This window comes from Antedon mediterranea, chromosome 11 (assembly GCF_964355755.1).
Source record: "Antedon mediterranea chromosome 11, ecAntMedi1.1, whole genome shotgun sequence".
In the NCBI taxonomy this organism is placed as follows: Eukaryota; Metazoa; Echinodermata; class Crinoidea; order Comatulida; family Antedonidae; genus Antedon; species Antedon mediterranea.
Genome location: NC_092680.1, coordinates 2,282,733 through 2,302,229, shown reverse-complemented (window position 1 = coordinate 2,302,229; position 19,497 = coordinate 2,282,733). Strand labels below are relative to the sequence as shown.

Here is a 19,497-nt window from a genome sequence, read left to right as displayed (position 1 = left end):
GTACCGGTAAATTCATTGTGCATTCCACAAACTTGTCAGGTGTAAATTTACATACTGTACTGCATTTCAATATGGTTTCGTGGTTTACCCAACCGAATAATATTAGGGTAATTTAAAAGGCAAGGTTAACTACAATGACCTATTCAATAGCCATTTCAGATGGGAATAGAACTGACCTGTGCTTTGTGGACTGCGCGGCCGAAAATGTCCAAAACATTGAACGTAGGTTGGCAGAATATAGAAAAGTATTATTCTGAATATATAGATATCAATACAACTATGGTATTAATATAGTAGCTTATAAGTTTGTTGATCAGTGTATTTTTTTAACTGAAATCTGTGCGACGACGATATAGTTCGACCCAAACATCTCGTCACATATCATGGAAGTACGGGTCAAAAGTCATTCCAACCAACGAATGCGACCGTTTGACTGAAGAGCTTTAAGTCATCGTTGAGTGTTGGGCCACGAACAGCCTACACCCCGAAAGGAGGCGTGGAACAACTAGCTGTCGCTACACACAGCGGGAGCCCATTTGCTAGGCTGAAGAACGCTTTCAAAACCTTCAGTTATTACGAATCTTAGCATTGGCGTAGACCACTTCGAAGGATACGAACAAGTACTATCCGACCTTGATCTTACCGGTACTTCTATACACTTGGCGATCAAACTTATCTCCAATTTGTGCTTTTTTTTTCATCAAAGAGTTTTGAGATTAAAAGGTAAGACTTCATTTTAGTGCGTACTCAGCAACGTGTATTTTGCGCACAAAGTTTAAATACTCACGTAGACGTAGTAAGTTACGCATGTACTTCTAAAGATTATTTGATCATACATTTTTATTATTTACGTTTCTATAATTTCAGTTAGGTTATTTGTTTACACCACTTGTTTTGTCAAAATGGCTGGAAATGATACGTATTCATTTCGCAGGTTTATTACGACATAAAGATATTATGTTTAGGCCTAATGCGTTTTGTACCGGAACATTAAGATATTTTCATCTTAAAATGTTTTAAATTTAAGCAAAATATATTTAGAATAACAATCTAGATAATTGTTCTAAAATTTGAATTTTATTTGAAGTTACAAAATGTAGTTCCATATGTATGTCATTTTAATTGGTGCCAAATTTAAAAGTAGTTCTATAATGTTAAGTTCAGAGGGTTCACTATTTTAGTGGAGAAAATTCTTCTTTCCTGTGGAATACGTGTTTTAAAATGTTCTTGATGCTGTGCTGTAGGCCTACAATTTGATTCACAATTCTCTCGAATGACATTCTTACTGGTCAGCCATTAGGCTTAACTTGACTGTACAATGGAGAAATACTGTAGGCCTAAAAATGTTGGCTTAAACATTACTACAAAATCTTTGTGAGTTTTTATTCTTTTTCGATATTTTGCTGCAAATAATACTTTTTTGTTCACTATTTTTTAATAATTCGATAAGAAAAATGAGAAAACAATCGGCTTACATAAAATATTTTGTTAGAATTTACATTGATACAGTACTGATAATGTTACGTTTATACAACCTGCAGGCTCAAATGCTATTATTTTGTGTGTGGAAACTAGCTGTTTCAAATTTGACCATACAGTTGTCAGCCTGGTCTACTTACTAAAACCATGTAGGTATTTATGCAGACAATAGAAATGCATATGCCTAAAATAAAATTGGTATTATAAACTTCTTGTTTATTAAGGTTAATTTATTAGGTCCAAAACCATAAATAAGATATTTTTGGTGATTATATGTAGTAAATAGTAGACACGTACATACAGTAGTTTGTTTACAAATGTTTGTTTACTATTTATTCTATCGTTGTTACAAGTTTACAGTAGTACCACAGTAGTCTTACTTTTCGTTAGTTAGGCGATCCAATCATAAATACGATATTTTTGGTGATTATATATAGACACCTTTGGATATTAGTACAATAAAGTAGTTTGTTTACAAAGGTTTATTTACTATTTATTCTATCGTTGTTACAAGTTTAATCAAATCGGAGTAGAATAATAGTCTTATTTTTCGTTAGTTAAAGAACATAAATCTTTAAATTAGTACTAGTATTTTAGCCATTAATTAACAGATGGCAATGTCAGCTGTAAACATGTTGTTTTAAACATGGTCTATAATTCTACACCTGCATTTCTTACCACCATCAGATTTTGATATCAAAACAGTGCTTCGGTGGTGCCTTCCATTCATTTGCAATATAGTATTAATTTTGTTATTAAGATGATGTTTTAATGTTATATCGTAGCATCATTTTGAGAATTACATTTGCAATATCAAGACAAATGCTTCTGCAAAATGCCATAGGGCATGATATCAACTCGAAATTGAAATGTTCAGTATGTAAGATAATATAGGATTAAAAGAAACACTAACAAAAGTATGATACATGAAGACACATGGAAAATCACGTGTGTGTCTTCGTGTATGCTGCAACACAGATAATATACGTGTGTGCGCAATATTTGTAAACATTCTACCATGTTGGTTTAGAAAATAAATAGTATGAATATTACCACAAATGTAACATATTTTGACATGTCCAATATTATTGGATACCGTAGTGCTGGATTAGATAGGTTACACTAAGACACACGTGTGTTCTGTTTTAATATTATATTACATATAAAGCACATATAAGTTAAAATGAATAATATGTAGCCTCTTAGGTTGTTGCCCGGAATTTGGAAGGATGGGTCGGAAATGCAATCTAGATTAAGTTAGGCAGCCTAGCAAATATGTATATAAAAAATGTAAGGCATATGTGTGAAAGAACTGAATTCTATATATGAAAGCAAAGTTTCGCCTTTTCGATTTCCAATGTAACAACATGTGCATAAATAAAAAGTTTCACTACCGACTCGATTCTTCAAAGAAAAAATACACAGTTTTGGGATACAATTGGTACATATAAAACACACGTAAATAAAACACTGTTTATGACGTTTTCTGTAAGGAAATTGTAGAGATAATAAGGTCCTATCTTTAAGAAAGAGTGTAAATAATAATATGTAACACACTTTCAGAGAGCAATGATGGGGATTTTAGTTGATTGCATAGGCCGACCCTGGATGATCCGTTTGTAGGCGTGTGGAATTCCTTATGCATCGTCCACTCTCGCCTCGTAAACCGTCCACTCTCGCCTCATGCATCGTCCACTCTCGCCTCGTAAACCGTCCACTCTTGCCTCATACACCTTCTACTCTCGCCTCATGCACCGTCCACTCTCGCCTTATACACCGTCCACTCTCGCCTCATACACCGTCCACTTCTGCCTCATGTACCTTCTATTCTAGCCTCATGCATCGTCCACTCTCGCCTCGTAAACCGTCGTCCACTCTAGCCTCATGCACCTTCTACTCTCGCCTCATACACCGTCCACTTTTGCCTCATGCACCTTCCACTCCAGCCTTCACTAAAATACACTGTCCACTTTGGTCTTTACTAACAAAATACACCGTCCACTTGTCTTACCTCAACGATGCGACCTCAGTCCCAAAACATATTTTCTATGTAGGCCTACGTCTAGGCCTACTAAGGTGTGTTTAAAATGTCCACCTTTTTAATCGTATTTCCAAATAAAATCCGAAGAACAATGTTATTTTTGGTTTAATATTAATTATTCTTTATCAAAACATTGATTTTTAAACATAATGTTCACTTTGTAGACAGAATACTTATCAAAACATATTATACTTTGCCATTGGCTATTAAAATATTTATATAGGTTAATGAGCGAATCCCATTCTTCTAATGTTTAATCATAATTATGCAAATACATTCACCGTTATTGTCATGGAGATTTGGTTCAAATAATAATAATCAAAAATACCAAAATCAATGCTCTTAATCGTAAATTTATTAAAAAATGTTTTTATTTTATACATTTAACCCAGAAATGACTTGTACAGGTAAATGATAACGAATAGAAAATACGTAAATTATGATTCCAGTACACATAAGATAAAATGCAGATGTTATTGTAGACTGGAATCGGTAGACATCTAAATGTATTTATTTGTTTAGTCTAGACGTCGATATAATGCCAATATAAATATGTAATTAAATATCACTGTTTTGCTATCATGGTGGTATATAATTGATAAATTGTTATAAATAACCAATCAATGCGCATGCGCTGATAATATATAGATGATAATTGAATAAATAAGCAACAAATGGTCAGGTCACACTACAAGTAACGTATGGTCCAAATAAAACACACTAAAACTTGGCATAATAATAGAAATATTGTATTCGGACATCTTACCAAAATTAGATTCAAACGATGACCAGAAAGCAATCATTTGTGTGGAGCAAACAAACTACATACAAACGAACAACATTATGGTTTTATGATAAACGAAATAATTAATTCCCCAAATTTAACAACCTTTGCTCGTCCACCATCAAAGAAATATATACACGTCATTATTTATAAAAAATGAACGATAGAAAATAGATAAAATCTTAATATTTAATACATGTTTTAGTGGATTGAATAACCTTAATCATTCACAATAAAGGTAATGACATCCCAAATTGTATTTTTCATGACACGTTTGAGATTCGAAAACAATGTTTGATTATTGCATTGAAATAAGTATACATGCTCCGTTTTGTGTTGGACAACCTACATGGACATGTACACAATGGTATGTGTATAAGGTTGCTAGTTTGCACCTAAAATGGTGACAACAAGTTGACATTTTCTTCTGTCTCTGCTGTTGTATGGCATATCACATGTCCATATCACATGACCATACCAATTTATAAGTGTTGATATTTTGAATGACATTGGTGATTATTAGTTTGTAACTGAATAATCACCATTGTCGTTGCTAATTAGTCTGTACAATGAAACGAAATAATCGTCTGTTTAGGTCTATCCTTAAAATTATTACGAAACTTGACTTGATTTTATAGAAGATTCGGTTCCTTTGGGAGATGACCAAGGTCAAACTACAATCGTTTATGCTTTACTCTTGAATATCCAAAATAGAAATTATTTATTTTATTTGTTTATTAGGCCTAAACCTTTCTACATAATTATACATATAATTTATTCAGGTGTAAAAACTTACAAGTAGCCCTATGGTACAAAAGTAGTACTGTACATTGATGTAGAGGAAAAGCAAAAGTTGCAAAAAACATATTGTGATGTGCTCCCTATCAACTAAAACGATACAAATAAAACCATTCAAATAATATAATATCCAACATTATAAACAAGAAGCTAATCAAAAGATATAATTATTGAAATAGATACAAATATAAAATATGTTAACATTAAATTTCTTTTTAGTTGACATATTATGCTCTGTTTAGTTTATAGTCTCTTTATTATTCAAGTAGGCCTATATGACAACACTCTAGAATATAATTGTGTATAATCATCACTCATAACTTAAAGTATATCAGCGTAAAACGTAACTCGGACTCTTTTACGGACACTTCTCTTTGGCATATGAGTCGAGGATGATGAAGACATACAATGCTCCCTATATTTGACTATTTTGTGCAGTTTACAAATCATTCTAGGCATCATTACTTCGTATGCCTATACCACGAAATGGTTAGAAATGTGTTTATAAATTGGGACATGTGTTACTTGTGTCGATTTCTACCAGGTAGAAATAAAAGTAACTTCTGGTTTTAGTTAGACAATTTAATTGGGTGGCCGACAAAATTGACCTAGTTTATATTATTCGTAATGTAGGGGTTTAGAAGAGAAAGTAATAACTTTGTCATCAAAAAGAATATGGTAATAATAATATTTAGGTGGGGTAAAAAGTTAGGGTCATACTTAATGGTAACATGTATCTCAGCAAAACTTCTATATCGGGATGTCTTTAAAGATGAAGGTGAAAGAAAGTAGTGTATGGAAGGTAGTACAGTATGGAGTACCATTAATGCATGTGTCTTCGATTTAGGCCTATTCGTATTGCCCTATTAACCACATCATAATCATACCTTTACTAAATTGACAGTCAAAGTTTAAATGGAGTGGCTAATTTGAGGGTGGATGGAAACATTTTGGACTGCAGTGCTTTTTGAGATGGGTGCCTGATTGAAACATTTTTAATGTTAAAACTATTGTAAACTAAATTTTAGATTAGGTGGTCCACATACCTGAGCAATCGTATCACTTCTCGGGTCTCAGAAAGATAAAACAAAAACAGGACTACTACAGTTATAACAAAAAAGATTATTAGTACAGTATTATTATTATTATATTATATTAATAAATGTCTACCAATATTTAATAAATGTCTACCAATATGTGTTGTATAATTAATATGTTATTAGTTACCAAGTATCGATCTTTAGTATTCTGGGAAAACATCTGTTTAGCTGTTATTATATACCGGTAGTAGTAATGTTTGTATTTGTGTATAAAGATCAAGAGAAGGATTTGATGTAATGGTAATACACTATGTTCATTAAGTCCTGGAAAGCATTGACCTTTGAAGCAGACGTTGACATTCAGATCACCATTTCTCTCGTAATCTTTACCTTTATATTGCTAACCGAGGAAATATCCACAAACAATGAACTAGAATCCGTATGGTGTCAGAAAGACTCGCGAAAACCTTTACCACAATACATATAATTTTTTTCAGTCTCAGTCGAATTACATTATATACAATGTCAAATTAGAAACCAAGCGTATATAACATGATGTATACGCGAACCAGATTTAAGAGATTTGGCGGAAAGATTATGTTCCTTATTTTGTGTTTTATTCAAACGAGGGAGGAGGTTGCAACTCATTGACGAATCAAACCACAGTTGTGTTCCCGCTCGTTGAATAAATATGCAGAAATGAACTCGATATAAATCAAATTGTTTCGTATCATTTAACGTTTGACGGGTATATCTAGGCACGTAATCCACAGCTCAGATCTAACTAAACTCTTCTTGTCATACTGTCTTCATACTGGAAATCTACAACTAAGGGCATGTTAAAACACTTATTAATACCATGGGTTTTTATTGTAGCTTTATCACTGTTTCTTTCTGTCATGCTGAAACAAATTAACACAAAAAAAGAGAGAAAGAAAAGGGAAGGGGACACCGGATACATTACGGGACCTCTTCATTTGCACAGAGGTTTCAGTTTGGGAACTATAAATCGATTAGTGTAGTATTTATTTCTATTATTTACTTCAATATAGGCCTATATTAAATAGGTATGCCAGCAATTTGTATATATACAAATAAGCAGTTTCTGAGAAATCATAGCAATTCAAAAAATTTCGAAAAATATTGGGAAAACACAATCTTTTTGAGCAGTTAGTTTCTCAATGTGATCGACAAAATTGATCTTATTTGTAAATTAATTTTCTCATCCCAGTAAACTAATTGCAACTCACCTGTAGCCAGGTGTAACGAACATGCATATGAATATTCATAACATGTAACTCACGTCATGAATATTAATTATATGTGCACACCTACAAGATATTAGTTTAATAGACCTACAATAATATTCTGAGAAATCATACAATTTGATATTTAAACATTTAAATGTTATGAATATTCAATATTTTAAAAAATCAATAATAATATCACTAAAAATTCAAAAACATCCTATGATTTTCTGGAAACAAACGTTTACCAGTTATCAAACGCAAGGACGTACGCACAACGCAAGCGAATTGACTAATGAGTCACTGTTCAAATAATCCGTCGCTTGTGATTGGTCAAATCACTTTTCGTTGCGTTACGTCTTTGCGTTGCGTCCTAGTGTTACGTCCTAGTGGGAACCAAGCTTACCGGCTAATTGCCTACATTTGTCGTTATCAAGATGTATACCTATTGTAATTCGTTCGTCTGTTAGGCCTCGTCTGATTAACAGGTTTATATAACTTGTTTTTTTAACATGAAAGTTAAGATTCCGACTGCAGTTGGTACTAATTTACAATTAAACAAATCAAGCAAGAAAACTTTAAAATGTGCAAAAATATACATAAGATGTTGAAAATAGCCACATTGAATACGAAAAGCGAGGAGAAGATGCGTGGTACAGGGCACGTGAAAAAAACAAGCTTCTTTAATCTCAAATGATAACCGAGTTATTGTGTAGTAGTTTATCCAAAAATAAAGCTATTGACCTCCTTCAAGATTTCTGTGTAGGACCAAAGATGTCACCAAGGGTAGTAGAGTGATTCCTCTCCCCTTACTTGTAACATTCATTGACATTTTGCTTTGAAATAACAGGGCCTAGTTAGGCGGTAATTTATTTCAATATTCTAAATTTACTTACGGTACAAACAACAATATCCCTCTGGTTTGTGTGGTTCAACTTGGATTCTCATTTATATCCTTTTAAAGGGATTTTCTACAAAAAGTTCCTAAAATATAAATAATTGGAGTTCGTCACAAGGATGATGATATTTTACTGAAATCATTACTTCTTTTTATAGAACATATGTTTTATATTTAATAAAGAGTGGAAACGTCAAAATAAATTTCGTTCTTTTTAAATTGAATTCGAATATATTATTCATCGGCGACATACAATATAAATTTCGTTACTAACGTCCCTGGTTTAATTGGCAGAATAAAACTAACCAATTTAGACTTTTGGAAGTTGTAAATCAAGGATAACACTAAATATACAGAGATCACAAATTTGCGGGTTAAATACTAAGTCTAGTAATCAACGCCTTTTGATCCTATGATGGCTGGCATGTATAACGACATAACCATGTTACAATTTCGTTGAACTTTGTTTAATTATTAACAATAATTCTAATTTAGTTACTGGTTCACTATAAATTATACTGGTATAAAAAAAAAATCGCATAACATCCAAATGTGTTTATTTTTTATTTTATTCTATTTCATTTTCCAGACCAACAGCGAATCATCGTCACTAACAGGCTGGTTAAAATCTTAATAAAATCTACTTTAGAAACAAAATTTAAATCATTAAAATAAGATGACATAGAAGCAAAAGAAAAATGATATTACAGGTTTAAATACATTTTGTAGGCCTAAATATATTTTGCAATCATTTAAAAAACTCATCAAACTGAATTCGTATACGCTTGGTTGGTATTTAAACAATAAAACATTAGGCTAGATGGATATAGACATTAATTAAAATAATTAAAATGACCATTGGTCCATATAAAGCGTGTCGTAGCATGGGTTGAATATAGACAGATCGAATAATTTACAAATCGGTAAATAAAATGGACTTATACCTGGTAATAGGATGGTGTTGTCAAAACTTGTTGCTATGCAACCAGTTGCACTAATCATACGACGTGATCAGTGACCAGTTTATCGACCGGAAGTTTCAAAACTTCTAGAATTAGGGGGCGCTCTAGTAGAAAGAAATAAAGTTGGTATTGGACTAAGTGGTTTTAAGTGTTTTTTAAAAATAGATATAATGATTTAAATCTAAATACGAATTTAGCAAAAACGATCTTTTTTTACATTTTTTTAAAATTGTCTCCTGAAATTTTAATATACTGGCAACAAAAACAGTATATATTAACATAACAAAATATTAATAATTGAATCACTGTCGACATAATGTCATAATGTCATATATAATTGTTTGTCGTTTATCCTGGCTCATTATTTCTGTTTGAAATCACAAAAATACATTATTATACAAATTTCCATCAAAGCTAGGATTAAAAATACTGAACAATATGTAATACAGGGATTGCGAAAATTAATGACAAAAATCATTAGTTATTATCCACAACGGAGGAGGGGTAGGCATAGACAGTTAATTTCAACGAAATAAATTGTTTGCCTTAAATAATTAAAATAAATAATAAGTTATTATTAATACATACTTTTAATTTTTCTCATTTGTTTAAACAACGTAATATCTTTAAACATACAGTGATGAATTTCTGTTAAAAACAATATTTTTGTTTGTTATATTTTCATTTGTAATTCACCGTACAAAAAAAAAAGTTGTCATGGTCATTGTCATGAATAGGCCTACTATTAGTAATTATTTGTACAGTTTAAAATTCTTAGAAGTTGTACTGCAATGATCATTTGTATTTAATATCATTATATAAATAATTGATTGTGGCGAGTTAAGCCAGTACTGATTGATTAAAGCAATAATTAAGAAGACAGTCGGAGAATAAACTAGTCACAGGTCATGACATTGTAGATTGAATTAACTGTTCAACAAGAATGGCGACCTGCAGTCATGACGGATATTGCATAACTTAAAACATTTACGATTCTGCGTACTATTCAATACAAACTACGCAGAGGGTGGTTACGCTTATAAACATATAAACCGCAATATTGTTGTTTTACCACCGAAAAACAACAAAGTGATGATAACGATGGAGTACCGTATATACGTGAATAAATATAAATTAATTAGGCCTATTGTTCTATACACACTGTTTCTATTTTTAAACAAGGCCATACATGAGTATAATTTGAGTTAGTGTTTACCGCCCGACCAATCGACCGACCGGCATAGTGAGCTGTAGAGTGGCGTTTGCACGCGACTAAAATTACTTGTTTTATTCAATTTTCTGCCATATACAATTTACAGTAGACACAACATATAAAATACATACAAATAATTAATATACTGTTATTAACGGTCATTTTTAAGGTCTATCTTATGGCTACTATTGTGTTTATTTACTATCCTGTCCTTATTTCATAGAAAATAATTTATTTTAAAAAGAAAAACAAGTTTCTAATAATTTCAAAAAGAAGGACCACAATTATGCCCTCTAATATGTTTATTTTTAATTACAAAAAATAGATAAAAAACAAAATAGATTCAAATCTCAGTATACTTAAACTGTCCTTTGCTCTTCATGTCTTTCAAATGTTTAGTTGAAGCTGTCACAATAAAGCACGGGTTTAGTCGTGAGGCAAAATACTAATAGATTTAATAGCACTGTTTAACTATATATTTGACATGGTTTTAAATCATAAACATCTTAATTCACTTGAAAATGTATGTATAATATGAGAAAACCACTTTAAATGCAATAGCTGTGGCACCAAGCCTAAGGGTAGAACGTTCCGGAGCCTAGTCATGATCTGATTGTCTGTGAATAAGTCTCACTGCCATTCGCTTTGTGTTTATTTGTATTCCTCCTCTAAAACGGCTGTTTATAGTTTATCAATCTCATTAATATTCGATATAACATAATAATCAATAAATTCAAGATTTTTAAATATCTGAATCACATGCCCTTTAGCCATTTGGTAAAATAATTTCACATGATCTTTGATTTTTAAATGTTGTTTAATTTTTACTCTTTATACCTCAGAAGCTCATTCGCAACTTTATAAACTGTCGTTTTGATGCCAAAAAGTAAAAAAAATAATGGCTCTCCATATAGCCACATGGCTCTCCATATAGCCATATGGCTCTCCACATAGCCATATGGCTCTCCACATAGCCATATGGCTCTCCATATAGCCATATGGCTCTCCATATAGCCATAGGCCTAATATTTTTGAAAATTATCATTCTGGATCTAGGCCTACATACATATCATTTGTTTAGTGACCCAAACTTACACTTTTTACTTTATAACATTCAATTATTGTTAAGGATCGTTAACTCAGTAGGTAATTGTATTTTCGGTAATACATACCCGATTATACGGACGAATAGCCAACTTCAATTATGTCTCATTGTAATTTTCATATTTTTGTATAATTTTCACTATTTCGTGGGAGTAACTTTCTAAGAAAATTCAGAATAAATTATCACAATCAAAATAAGAAAAAAAATCTTATGACAATCAATGTTTTCATTCCATGTTCGATTACGTTATGTCGCGTTTATTGGGTTTTGTACATACGCTACAATAATAGGAAAATATTCGTTAAAATTCATAAGCCTAATTGGATTGGATGTTCTGGTTACATTAATTATTTTGTTAATTTATTTGTGGCAAATGAGTAACTGAAAATAGAAAAGAAATCGTACTGATTCCTCAAGATCTACGCAAACGAATCACATAGCAGTTTGTTTACATTTATTTATTTATAAATCAACAAAACTATTCGTTCAAGTTATTGTTAACGGTTTATATGTTGAATTATACATACTCAGCAAATTAATTAGTTTTAGTTTGTCATTATTTGCATAACATTTATTTGAAAACAGTAAAAAAAAGCATACATTTACACCGTAAGTTAAATTGAAAAGTATACAGTCGAAAAGAAAGTTGTCTGTATTTACTTGATTTTAGATTTGATGCTGATCTAGAAATCAGTTTTATTCCGAACCTGTTGTTTGCTCGTGGTTGGATTATGCAATTGATTGCTTGACCGATTGATTGATTGATGAGGTTTCATAGTATAATGATTAGTTACTTGACCTAATGACTAGTATTTTAATTGATTGATTGATCAAGTTAGCAAACAGATAAATAACTGTCTAACTAGTGTAAATATCAAATAGGCCTAAGTATTAAAAGAAGAATAAAGTTTCACGAGACTCCGTATAACTTTGTCGATTGATATTATTGGTTCATTCTTTTATACCATTTAAAGAATATTGTGTTACTGCCAGGTTATGATAGCAATAAGATTAAGATATTCAATATGTTTGCTCTGTATAAGAAATAATTTAAAGATACATTTAATATTGTGCGACACAAAGTTACGCGCGCATTGTTTCATCAACATCTGAACAACATCTTTGGGCGTGTATGGTGATCTTCATTACAACCACGAAATGTAAATATTGATATCTTTTTCTATAAAGCTGATCAAATTACGAAATTAAAATTATGTATGCGTTAATGTTAAAAAGTCGATTTCCATTGATCAATTACGGAAGTCAATAGCCAAAGGTTGACCTTTATGATATATTCAATTGACATTTCAGTCACTAATAGAAATATATTGAAAAAAGGTACTCTAATATTCAATTTAAATTTTATAAGTAACATTTCTAAGGTTCAAAAATTAACCTACATATGGTCAAATAGTCAAATGAATACAGTAGTATAACTATTGTTCATGCTGATTTCTTTAATGACAATGGTGATTATTTATGATAATGATGAAGATGATTATAATATAGAAAACAAGATTCGACAATAATTTATTTGTGAAAGTTTGTCTGACGTTTCAGTTATTTTCGTTTCTATTATTTTGTAAGCATAATACGATAATTGGAATTTAAGTGTGGTCGTCTGACTAAGCACAAATTCCAAAGAATAGAATTGTAGTTCTAAAAACATCTATTGAAAACACGGCACATAGGATTAGGTTGTGTTCAGAGATGTCTCTGCTTTTAAGATAAATATAATGTAGTTATCGTGTTATAACCCTCGTCTTTGTATATGTATTTCTTTTTTGTATTATTGTTGTGGGTGGATACAATAGTTGACAATGGAGCGATGACCTTATGTTTTGTATCATTCGATAATAAAATCTTTTCAATTTTATGTGTGTGAAAATAACGTTTCCGTGAAATGATGTTATACATGTTGAGGGCGGTACGGAATTGAACTTTGTACAGGCATCATAACACTTTTGAAAAAACAAAACAAAAATAATAAAATAAAATGTTGTCATACAGAAAATGTTAGAAAACAGGAAAATTAACCAAACAAAATATTACTTGAAAAATGAAAATCATTAAGAATTATTTAAAACAGACATTTTCAAAGACACACTCTCATTTTAAGATACTCTAATGTTGGTTCAAGCAATGTATAAGAACAAACTCACCAAAGATTTAACTTAACTTTGAAAAAGGCAGTACAAAACAAGCTAAGCAGAGGAACAAACTCTCTCCTCTTAAGATAAAAGTTAATTTTGTCTTAAGCTGTCTACACTATCAAACTTTATGTGACAAAAAAATGTGATGTGCCCATAGTGGACATGATGAATTTGATGTCATATCACTACCATATTATTTGGGTATATCACAATCATATTTTGGCTCATCACACTAGGTTTATAGTGAAGACAGCGCTTTACCAAAACCAGCACAAGCATGCTAAAGAACAAACTCTCCACAGATAAAACTTATTTTTGGTTTGTTTAGTTTTCTCTTGGAAAAGAAGGAGGGATGTTTCCCTTTATGTTGCTGCTAAATCTTCACTCTTTTCGTTTAAGATTAACCAAGGAAGAGTATAATTTCACTCTTCCTTAGATTAACTACCTTAAAATGGTATATTTGCATGTGCATGAATGATAGCCTGCTGCCTTAAAAGTAGCCATTTGATAACGATGGTAAACGCAGTACTTCAGCCAGTTTGTCTTGTTCACTGTGTTACGATTGTTGTCTGTGTCAAAAATAAATTACCACCTATGTATTTACACACATTTGTCTGATTGACATTACGATATGTCAGTCAGAAATAAGTTTACACACGAGTTTAAACAGCGAGTCAACATATGGCGTGAGTATGGTACATCGAGTCACCTTTAATTAGCAAATAAACTTAAGACTGATACAGATAAAACTTAGAATTTATCTGTTGAAAATCTCTGTATCAGACCAACATGTCCGTATCAAAGTCTTTCTATTTAAAATTAGAATTTCTAATTTTAAACTAATACAGAAAACCCTACTTGGGGACACCCCTATTAAGACAGCAACCAAAATCGACGACGGACAGAAATGTGTCAACATTCTGGCCCAATCTCTATTCAGGGGACACTATAAAGAAGACACTCTGTTTTCCCCGCCTTATAAGATAGTTACACCTATCGTCTGTTTCATTTTTATCTAAAATGTTATACAGGTATATGGATGGAATAGCGTATTATACAAATCAACGAAAATAGGTACCTCTATAAACATATATGGAAGTGTAGGTCTATAGTAAAACACTTAAAATGTGCCTAGATCAAAGGTTATGACATGATAAATACTACTGAACATGTCTTCCTGTAGAAATCATTATAACATAATAAAACGTTTATATCATATTTAGAAGTGTTGAATAAGACAATATAAATACTACAATAACTAGAATCTTACCACTAAAAACATTGACTAGTGTCGATCAAGTAAATGACGTCATTATAATGATCGATACCGTAGATTTTTTTTCCTATGAAAGTTACAATGAGCTATGAACCAACCTTTTAGTGTTCTATTAAAGGCATGAGGCGTGGTTTACGGTAATCTTGTCGTGCATTTTGCGATTTACCGTCACAACAAGCAGGTGATTGTACAATCAAAATATCTCTGTTTAGCTATTCTACACATATAATTATGATTAACTTAGAATTTGCGACTAAGATATGTTATGGATGACCTTTGTGTTTACATAATGACCTCTACGTGTTTATATTGAAAAAGCTTATACGTCTCACAAATGTTTACTATAGTAAATTGGCATGTTTAGCAATGTAAATAAAACAATCTTATCCCCTGCTATAAAATCAATTTCTGATGTGATATCATCATGTAGTCAATGCGCGTACTCAAGCTGAACATCAGAATTAATACGCGTACGCAGTAGTTTGTCTCTTGTCTCTCATTGACGTCTCTACCACTCTTTAGGATCTTCAGCTCTTTTTTTTTAGTCTTTTCACTCAGCCATTATCGTCCAATTTCTTCTTCGTAGCAAACTCTTGTCTCCGAATATACCCAGTGAAATCATCCTTTTTTATTTGTTCTATTTGAAAGGTAATTTATTATGAAAATGAACTTTGCTAGTAGACAAACGAACAAATAAGTTTTAATATTTGATATATTTGTACATTGATAACACTGTGTTTATATGCGATTAGAATTTGATATGATCTGATCACATTTTATGGGTCTATGAGACAGCAATGTGTTACACGTAAATTAGTTAATATACACATTTTTGAACGAGATATCCATTAATTATTAATTATGTAACCGTTTTAGATAAATTAGGGTAATAGCATTCAATCACCTTTGTTCCCAATCCGCCAAATGAAATTAGGAAACACACAATGTTGCTGAAAACGATGTTTTCTGAAACCTTAAATACTTAGTTTATCCTTTAAGTGAGATATTTGTCCTTAAATACTACTAGTATATCACCTTCACTACTATACTACGGTACCGTACTAAGCATATCACTTACATTGTCCTTAAAATACAAAGTTTAGGCCTACTTAAAAATACTACTTTAAATATTCATATAAAATTGTGTTTGGTGTTAAATAAAATGATACTGTTCTTCAACAAGTCTAATAATAATGTTCAACAAATTGGAACATATAATTTAATTTATAAAATAATTTAATTATGCTGCGATAGTAATGAATAAATTAGAATTGTAACCTTTACTTTGTGATCAGTCGGTCAAATTTGAAACCATTATTATGAACTTTTTGTGAAAGTGTGGTGGTTATTTTAAATCAAATTGAATTCGCGAAGATGTTTTCTTTTGACGTTGATTACTATGTGTTTTTGTACGCGCGCGTAATTTTGTTGACGGTGTTAAGCACCTTAATAAAAAATGAATTACCTTTTATTTATTTGTGTGTTACTTTTGTCAATATATTCTGTATTTCATTGTTATATGCCAATCATAAAACAGAACTCATAGCTTTGTAATATCATTATGTTTTTATCATTAGTGTATGAACCTTCGATAAAAGCTGATAACACATTGACTTATATAAATTATCATCGTTATCATTTACCGGTTACAGCAATGTTTTACACATACCTGTAGGCTTGAAAATACCAATATAATTATATGTATGCCTTGATAATTGTTGTTAACAAAAGACTATAACGGCTGATCTTTTAAAGTTATGTTACGTTGAGTAAGTTTTATCCATAACGATTGATATATCTATAACCAGTTGTACCGATAGGTAACATTAAAAATTATTTTTTTATTAAGATTAAAATTAGAGAATTAATGTTACTTCAAAATATAGTTTTATCTATAATAACCTACAGTAATATAGTGCTATTTGAATGGCTTAAATTGTCATCAAAATTAACAACTTGAAAAAATATAAAAACTATACTGATATATGTTTACTCGGTTTTTAAGGTAGAAATCTGGTTTTATGCAGGTAATGCTTTTATTTTGTTTTATTATTTTGTATTTTGATTATTTCCAGGGTGCAATGCAACACAATTTAGATAAATAGATTTACGCATTCACAAGTACCGTATTCAATAGACAACACTTTATTATTATTATGCATCATACACTCACGCCTCCTACATGAATATCCAATTTAAACGAGAATCGAATCAGATTAGAAATGTTGAAATCAAGTTAGGCCTACATTGCAGGATTGCAGTGAGCATAATGCCATAACAGACTGCAAGAGTGAGAGACTGTGTAAATATATATCAGAGTGTTAATATGTAAATGAAGAATAGGCCAAAGTAAATTTATACAAAGTATATATAATAACCTTTCCTTTGGAACACCTCCTATTCAGGAGAAACCCCGTATTACGAAAGTATAGGCCTAATATAAGCCTTATTAAGGGGACCACCCTAATCAGGGGACAACTAATATAGGGGTTTGTACTCTATACCAATTTGTACAGTGAATTACGTGAATATTACGGTACTGTATATAGATTTGGTTAAAATCGAGTATTTCTATATTTGTTAGAACATTGAGCATTATGACATGGCAGACGTTGTACAAATACATAATATGTAAATTAGATCACGAATGAGAAAACAAAAATAAATCAGATTTGAAAATATTGACTTGCTACAAAATGGTTGTATAAAAGGGATTTATATATGAGTGTGTTTTCCTTGTGTTATTACACCTTATCCAGTATAGCTATATACAGCCAGGCCTACACCTATATTAAACATAATGTTTTGAAATAAAAATTGATAATAGTAATAATAATTAAGGCTTTTGAATGTTTATTGTAAAATTTAAATCTTGTTGTTATACGGTGCGCGTTTGAAGTTCAATAATTACAATAGAATTCATTATCCATTATTACAATATTAATAATACTGATTATAAGATATGTAACAAGCCGAATTCGGTAATTAAATTTCGACTGAAACTACAAATTAGTATGTATGTAGAGCTACATATTCAAGACATTTTACATCAACAGACAAAATGGAGACTACATGACATTGACGCATGCGTAATAGGCCTACATATTGTGTACGTGCGCATCGATTTTTTAGTACAGTATTCTTATTGGTCACTTAAAGCTCTGTCTACACTATCAAACTTTATGTGACAAAAATATGTGATGTGCCCATATATGGACATCATATCACTACCATATTTGAGCATATCACTACCATACTTGGGTACATCACACTAGTTTGGTATGTTCCGTGGAATAAGCAGAGTAAGATGAATGATATTATATGAAAGCGTATCGTCTTATAAAATGTGGGTACATTAACAACAAAAAATGTCCCACGCTATCATATAATCTATCAGTTTACATCAACGGTAAATCAATGCGTTGGATATTGATTAATACCGCCATGCGTAAATGGATCAATTTTGTATGTCTGATGTTTTGAAATGATAGAAGGGTAGCCGTTTCTATAGACAGGCTGTTCGTGCAAGCAGCTCTCTCGCTCGGGGATATATTTAATGACGAGGGTTCGTCTGTCTGCCGTAGAGGGATCCTTTACAATAAGTTTAAATCCAAATTAAGCATTCGTTTAAAACCATGGTGAATGTCTGTGTCTTCCCCATTACGTTAGAGAGAACGGAGTGATGATTAAGAGTAGTGGACTTATATACTATTTAGTTTTCACAACTTATTATCTATATAGCAGTGTTTAATGTGTTGCAGGTTTACTATGAGAGTTTTTCGTCGTAGGATAAGTCTATAGGAGTGCTGACAAGTAAAACGCTTTAAGGTAAGGCGGAACGAAGTCAATCGCGGCGGTATACATTATATAAACAGTAACAATAATACTACGGATACACGTCGGCATCGTAGACACAACACATGTTAATAATAATAAATAATAGTAACTTATTTGTGATCTTGTCAACAAAGTCTATAATAATTGTTTAGTATCTGTCTTATTGTTATTATTTTAGCTGTGTTTAAATTAATGCATATTTGGTTGATGACTGATTTGTTTGCATAAAATATTAATTTAAATCATAATTCATTTGATAATTATGTACACAGATAGCCTGGTATAACATACGATTATGCAAATGGTAAACCTTCACATGTTCAACAGTATGCTATTTTGGTAATAAACATGTATACCTGTTGCGTGGGCCTAATTAAAATGAACTTAATAAATCATTGTACAAATCAACCTCTGTTATACTGATTTGCTGCTGCTGGTAACTATATTTATGTAAATATGTATAGTATAGCCTTAATCATGATGACCATAAACAGTAGGCCTATATGTGTCTTTGTACTAGTTGGCATATGTTTTACATATTTTATAGGATTATAAAAAGGCCTAAAATATAACCAAAACAAGTTTACCAGAGGAAAGCGAAATTGTAAAATATATGGTTAATACTTTTTTTAATTTGTATTTTAATTTATTTTATTAATGATTT

General features: G+C 31.3%; 1 protein-coding gene across 3 annotated transcripts in view; it reads left to right on the top strand.

The window, feature by feature from the left end:
- LOC140063259 (nuclear receptor subfamily 2 group F member 1-B-like) overlaps positions 1 to 19,497 on the top strand; it is a 40,699-nt gene that overhangs the window by 1,544 nt on the left and 19,658 nt on the right. Inside the window, exon 1 of one of the 3 annotated variants that reach the window (XM_072109791.1) lies at positions 453 to 723. The exons of 1 other annotated variant lie outside the window; for it this stretch is intronic. The gene's annotated coding sequence lies outside the window, so the exon portion shown is untranslated. Of the gene's footprint in view, positions 1 to 452; positions 724 to 18,589; positions 18,825 to 19,497 lie in introns of those variants that run through there. One more of the 3 variants, XM_072109792.1, reaches the window with a different exon arrangement.